The sequence below is a fragment of the Meles meles genome, chromosome 5 (assembly GCF_922984935.1).
Source record: "Meles meles chromosome 5, mMelMel3.1 paternal haplotype, whole genome shotgun sequence".
Classification (NCBI taxonomy): domain Eukaryota; kingdom Metazoa; phylum Chordata; class Mammalia; order Carnivora; family Mustelidae; genus Meles; species Meles meles.
Window position 1 is genome coordinate 151,820,998 of NC_060070.1, and position 7,116 is coordinate 151,828,113.

The window sequence follows — 7,116 nt, forward strand, 5'->3', positions numbered from 1 at the left end:
GCGTGCAGTTCGCCTGCTCAGACCCGAGCCGTGGCCATGCAAGGACGCAGGCGGAGGTGGCGGCTCGGTGGGTCAGAGGTCAAGACTGATGACCCCACACGGGCCCCAAGACAGTGTGAAAGTGATACTTTCTGGGGAGAGCCCAGTGGGCTGCCCGTGTGGTCAGAGAACAGTGCGGAGGGGTTCCTCGCGTGGGGTTTTATGGTGGATGGGGGCTGGGATGAGAATTCCCACGTGTGAGCCATGATTGTGTGGGCTGGACGGCGCCCACCTAGGACGTCAGGGAGGAAGCCAGGACTGGGCCAGACACCAGACACCGGGCAGACAGCGGGGCAGGCGGGGGGGGGGGGGGGGGGGGGCGGGGGGGCGGGGAGCTTGAAAGCTGCCCAAAGCCAGTAATCAAAAACAAAAGACCCTTCCTCCCTGGTGGTTTCTGCATGAAAGGTCGAGAACCTTCCAGAACAGAGCTCACGCTCAGTGGGTTGAGAGTGTATAATCCAATGGGGAGGACAGCCGGTCAGGAGCTGATGAGGGGAGGATTCTGAGCGCCACTTGCTGTCTGGGGTTTAGACAATCCTCTTTCTCAGTTGCTTGGATCATAGAGAAAAAACAGTAATGAAGATCCGGAATAATTTGTCAAAGAACTCTCTCCACACCTCCGTGTCCTGGACGGCGAAGGGGACGTTCGTGCTTGCAGTGCGTGGTACAAAGGATCGGGTGGGGATGAAGAGGCAGCTTCTGGGGTGGAAGGAGAAGCTGGCCGGTGAGGGGTCTTCTCACCTTTCATGACCAAGAGCTGGAAGCCAAGTCCCTTCTGCTGATGCTGCTCAAGGAGGCAGTGACGGTCCCAGCCAGGTGGGGAGGTTGAGTTGGGAGGATAGGCCTTCTGGAAGAATGTTTAGGACCGGAAGTACTGCTGTGGCCATTTTTGGAAAATAGTGTTTGCACTAGATTGATTGAAAGCTCCGTCGGCGAGACAGCGCTTGCCAAGCAGAAGCCACAAGGACGCCTCCCCCTCAGCCACCTGCAGCCGTCACTCCATTCCGTATTCGTGGCAGATTTCGTATTCGTGGCAACCAGATCGATAAATTTTCAGTCTGTGTGTCATGGGATCTGGGAGGCTACTTTTGAGTTCTTTTGTGTTTTTGAACGTTAGTTTTCATTTTGCCGATCTCTAGGAAATGTTGCCATTGGTCCCTCAGTGTTGTGAACGGCAGAGTAGCTCAGTTTGTTTTTCGAGCAGTTCTCAGCAGGAGCGTGGCTGTTTCATACTGAAGAGGGCGCCATGGGGACCGTTTTAGAGTGGACTGCATGGGTCAGCAGCTCTTGGGAAACTCGGACACCGTCCCCGCCTCCTGGAGGAGTAAGCAGCTCCCCAGTGATTCGTGTACTTTAAAGTCTGAGAAGCGCAGCCCTCGCTGGTTCCTCCGCAAATCCACGATGGACGTCTGTCAGGTACTCCCAATCCTCACTGAAGGTTTGGGTTTCCGAGTCTAGTTTTTCTTGCATAACCAATTAGGAGATAGAACTACTTTATAATCTTTATTTCTCCAAACTGATTGATTTTTTCCCAACATTTTTCTATGCTAGAAAAATGAGAATTACCCAGCCAAAATTTTGCAGGAATCTTAAAAAATACTAGAACTCATGTATCCAACGTTTTCACTTTCGTCATGGCCTAGTTCTTTTCCCACTTGATCCAACTGTAACTTTATATTTTTTTTTGTAAAATAGATGAATTGATTTTTCACCAAATTGGTCATGCATTGATTTCTGTCTAATTCACTTATGACAAACTGATTTCAAATGAATTGGCCTGATTCCACAGGAGGAAAGCTCTGGTGAAGGGTGGTGAGAAGTGACTCAGCTCCGAACGGTACCCACTTCATAATGCCGTTGCTCTCTGATGTGTAGACGGGTTACAGACCTGTGTTTGGTTATGATATTTTAATTTCTGGGCTAAATGGTAATGGTATTTTCTGTCCATTGCTTCATGATCACTACCGTATGGACATTCATTTTAAAAGTATTGATCTTTTGGGGCGCCTGGGTGGCTCAGTGGGTTAAAAGCCTCGGCCTTCGGCTCAGGTCATGATCCCAGCGTCCTGGGATCGAGCCCCACGTTGGGCTCTCTGCTCAGCAGGGAGCCTGCTTCCTCCTCTCTCTCTGCCTGCCTTTCTGCCTACTTGTGATCTCTGTCTGTCAAATAAATAAATAAAATCTTAAAAAAAAAAAAGTATTGATCTTTTTTTTTTTTAATTAACTGAGGGTAGCCTGGCAGTCCTCTGGTACACCAAGGCAGTGAAGTTTGCCTTGATGATGATGTTGTGATTTCGATTTTCAAAAGCTTTTGACAAGGAGCTTCATCAAAGCTTTTTAAAAAAATTTTTTTTTGTTTTATTTATTGATTTTATTTATTAGAGTACAAGCAGGAGAGGGGCAGAGAAGCAGGCCCCCCTCTGAGCAGGGAACCCGATGCAGGGCTGAATCCCAGGACCCCCAGGTCATGATCTAGCTGAAGGCAGAAGCTTTACCGGGGGGGGGCATGTGCTGTGGTCGTTATTTATTTATTTATTTATTTTTAAAGACTCATCTTGTGTTTGGGGAAGCGTTTTGGCAAGGAGAATGTCACGGAGCTGGAACGCTGAGTCCATAAGACCACGGTGGAGACTCAAAGAGTTGCGCGGCTCTGCCTCTTTGACTGGAAGAAACCGCTGGGCTCAGCGCTCCAGGAGGGCTTCCCTTCTGTGACTGCTGGCAGGGATCGTGAGGTGGTGGAGAAATAGGGACCTGGAAGCTAGCCGGGACAGAATTCCGAGGCTCATTCCCTCACTGTGCGATTGACGGAAACAGTAGTTACCAGTTTAGGTCCAGTTTTATCACCTGTAAAGGCAGGTTTAGCAACGCACACTAGGGTCTCGTCCTTTTAAGGAAAGGGGGTAATGCACGTCAAGAGGCTTGGGATGCTGCTTTCTGATCCACGGTACTGAGGATTGCGGTGGTCCTTGTCCAGGCCCCGGCCCCCGGAGTTTGGGGCTGGGTGTGGCCAGAACATAGGGGTGTCTGCACATGGACCAGTGCTCCCCAGATCTGTCATCTGCGACTCCTGGAGAACACCGATCACCCTGCACTGTCCCATCGGCCTCTGGCCCTCCCAGGTCCCCCCAACACCCCTATGTGCCCTTCCTTCGGGGGCCCCGTGTCCCTTTGTTTCCTTCCTAGGGCCCGTCCCAGTTTCACTTCCAGTTCTTTCCAGCCTGGAGGCTCTGATTGACCCAGGGACTTGACCCATGGCTACTTCCCCTCCAAAAATAGGATCATTGTGATGAATACTGACCCCTCTCCTCGCTTGTAATGTATAATGTGTTTGCCCTACTTGACTTTCCCCCAGTTACCGAGTTATAGGCAGGAACTGAGTAGCCCCCTCTGACGTGGTGGGCCCGGGGCAAGTGCCTGCTCCCGCGGCCTTTCTCCTGCCTCCCTCCTGTGGTCCCTGCTTGTCACTTTCTTACATGCATTTGTCACAGTGAGAGGATTCGCAGGAGAATGCCAACAAGTCTTCAGGTCATTCTGACACTTTTAGAATATCTCCTTCGCCTCGCTGCTCTTCGTCCCTCATGCATCTCTGACTTTACTGGGCCTGGAGGAGAGGTGGGTGTCCCCGTTCCTCGTCGCCACTTACAGGGTACTGTTTCCGCCTCTTCCCTTGAACCCCCCGCCCCCCTAGGACATCCGCCATCAAGCTAGACCACCCACCACCCCTTCTTGAAGTCGTCTGCTGATCCCAAGTCACTGCCTGTCCCCCCGGTTAGAGCCCCCCCTCACTCTCCCCTTGCTGCCTTAGGCCAGTGTTCATGGTGATCTTAACTGCCCAGCCCGAGTCCCCGCCGCCTCTCCTCCACCGTCTGCCCCTGCAGGCACCGCGCACGCCTCAAGACCTCTGCTGTGAGCAGCCTGCTCGCTGACCACCACCTTCCCACCTTTCCACTTCCTCCCTAGGGCGCTAGAATTTGTTTGCAACCTCAGCAGAACCTGAAACAGCGAGACCCTCTGCTCCCCGCGTAAATGCCACAGCTCATCACTGTCCTCCGTCGCTTCCACGCAGCTTTGCTCTCTCCACCCTCTCTTGGGTCACAGTCTCCTAGAAAAATCCCGGTTAATCCAGTTTTCAGCTTCTCCCATCCCTTCCCCCGTGCAGCAGAACATTCCCAGAGGAAGCGCAGACAGTGACGGTCTCTTAGGAAATCCTCAGACAATTCCTCCAAGGGCCTGTCGCCTCCTTCCCTTCGTCACTCCCCCGCTCTGTCAGAGGTCCCTGTTCCACGCCGTGTGTCCATGTGTCCTCTCATGCAGCCTCTGACAGCGCGTCCCCGGCTCCTTACCTCCGCTCGCGACCTGTTCCCGCGAAAAGACAGCAGCCGTGGAAGGAGAACTTCCCCGTCTTTCCTCCCCCCGTGAGCCCGCGCTGCCGCCTGTCCCGCCCTCGTGGGCCCGGAGCTCCTGCATCCCTCCTCTCGCGAAGTCCCTGTGTCTTCCCAGCTCTCTGGCTGGGCGGTGTGTCGGTTTCCGCTGCCAGGCCCGGGAGCGCGCGAACACGGGCCCGGCTCCTGCTGGAGTCAGCAGCTCGCTCAGCCGGGAAGGCGGCTGCCTGTAGCTGCCTGCGGCTCGGGTCGCGATCTCGGGGTCCTGGGATTGTGCCCCGCGTCGGGCTCCCTGCTCGTGCTTCTCCCTCTCCCGCTCCCTCTGCTGTGTTCCCCCCTTGCTGTGTCGGTCTCTGCCAAATAAAATCTCAAAAAAAAAAAAAAAAATCATCCATTCATCATCCTCTTGTAGTAACTACCCCAGTTTTTTTCTCATTCTAGCGAGACCCAAGTGCCCAAACTTGCCTCCTACCCTTACGTTCATGCCCTCCCGTCAGGTTTGGGGTCCGCAGTCCCCCAGGGCTGCTCTTCAGGGTGACCTTGGTCTGGTCCCTGCCAGCTCTGAAGGGCGGGGCTCAGCCTTCACGCGGTGCGGCCTCTCGGGAGTCAGCGTCCGTCGTCTTCTCGTTCCACAGCCTCTTCCTCGGCTGCCCGCACCCTCCGCTCATCTTCCCGCCTCCCAGGCCGCCTGCCTCCTGCGGGGATCCCCTCCTCCGATTTCTGCCAGCAACACTTTCTCAGGGCTCAGTCCTTGGAACTCTTCCTTCTCTGTCACCAGGCCGCGGCCACACCCTCGGTGCCTCCTAAAGCCGCAGGACGGACTCCGGGGCCGCTCCCCTCGCCTCCCGCAGGCTCAGGCCGCCTGCACACAAGCCATCTCCGCCCTGCGGGTCCGAGGTACTGCAGCAGCCCTCGGCCCAGAGAGCGAAGTAAAAACCCACGAAAATGTTGGCAAAGACGCGGAGCCGGGGAAAGCCTCCAATCCGGGCGGCGGTGGTCGGGGAGCAGCGGTGAAGTCGAGCCACGTCTGCTCCGCGTACCCGACGCCCTCACTTCATCCCGGTGTACCGACGCGGGCGGGCGGTGGTGACTCCAGCCGCAGGGCTGCCCGCGGTGGCGTCAGTCCCAGCTGCCTCCAAGCGGAAAGGATCCACACGGTACACCGGTAGTAGAACGGATAAACTGCGACGGTCACGGCTCCTTGCGACGGCGTGGACGAGCCCCACGCACACAGTCTGAGTCTAAAAAACTGGTCGCACAAGCCTGTCGTGTGGGCAGAGATCCAGCACAGGTGAAACCAGTCTCCGGTATTAGCGGATGGTGGTTCCTGTGGGGAAGCTGTGGTTGGAAGGGGACGGAGGCAGCTGGGGACACTCTTCTGTCTTGTCCTGACACTGGACAGATGTGTTTTTTGTCCACTTGTATTTTGTGGGGTTTTCCATGTTTCACAAGTTCCAAAACCGAATTCACGTTCCTCACCCCGGCTGTGATCCTGCTCCCTCTTGGGTCGTCTTTCCTCCGGACGCGGCGGCTGCTTGCTTCACGCTGCTCGGGCCCTGAGAGCGGAGGGAGGAGGATGTTCGCGTGCGAGGCCGACCGCCAAGGAAGAATTCTTGAGACGTTGTCGGTGCAGAAAGGTGGTTTTATTAAAGCACGTGGACGGGAAGAAACTACGTATGACGCCATAGGATTTCTTGTGAATGGTAGAGAATTTCTCTGAAAGTATTGTCTGGACTCGTGGGTTACTTCTGAGATCTTTTTATTCCTGGGCAGCTTCTCAGTGATGGTCCACCTCTCATGTAAGCTGCACTCCTAGTTTTCTGGCCTGATCATAAGTTCAAAGAAAAGGCTGAACGTCTAACTTCGGGTTCTCCCCTTTAGGTTTTACTGTCACTCTGCTGTCTAGTAGGACACCGTAGGAGAGAGCATGTCATTCTCCACACAATTATAGGTGTTTGTGGCATGTGAGTGACTAAATTAAGAAAAAAGGACCAAGGAAGCACTTAAAGGAACTTCCTCAGCTCTTAAAATCGGGGTCAGGGGGGTGGGGAGGAATGTGTGTGGCGAGGGGACAAGTCAGGTGATGAACACCTTCACTCACGACTGTGGCCGATTTGGTGGCCGTATCTGAGCAGGAGCAGGACTTGCAAACTGCCCCTTGGGGAGCGTGGCATGTGTCCTGGGACAAACTAGTAGGACTTTAAGCTTCTCAGAAAGAAGATATGGAAACTGAGGTCCTGTTAACTTCTGGAGGCCCCCTGCTTCTCCCCTCTGCAGGCTGGTATGACCTGGGAGGGATCTGGGCAGATGGGCGACAGGCAGGCAGAGGGGAGGCAGAAAAGAGGAACTGAGTCTGGCAGTGATCACTGCTCTTGGGGCTCGGAATCTGGATCTGATGGCATCTGTGGAGACTGGAACAAAGTGGGACCTTTCTGGGTGAGTGACACGTTATCTCATCAGTCCTCTTCCATTTAGGAATCGGTGGTCCCAGGACAGGAGTGTTCCCATTCCAGACCGACTCTGGTGTGTTCCATTCTGAGATCTCCTTTGACACGAGAGGACCCTTCACGCAGGTACCAAACTTTCATTTCCTTGTCCTGGGGGGGGGGGTTCCGATCGCACCCCAAGCGTACCTGGTATCCTCTTCGTTTCTGTGCTGGGAGGACTGGAATTCCTACATGATGGAAGCCTTGAG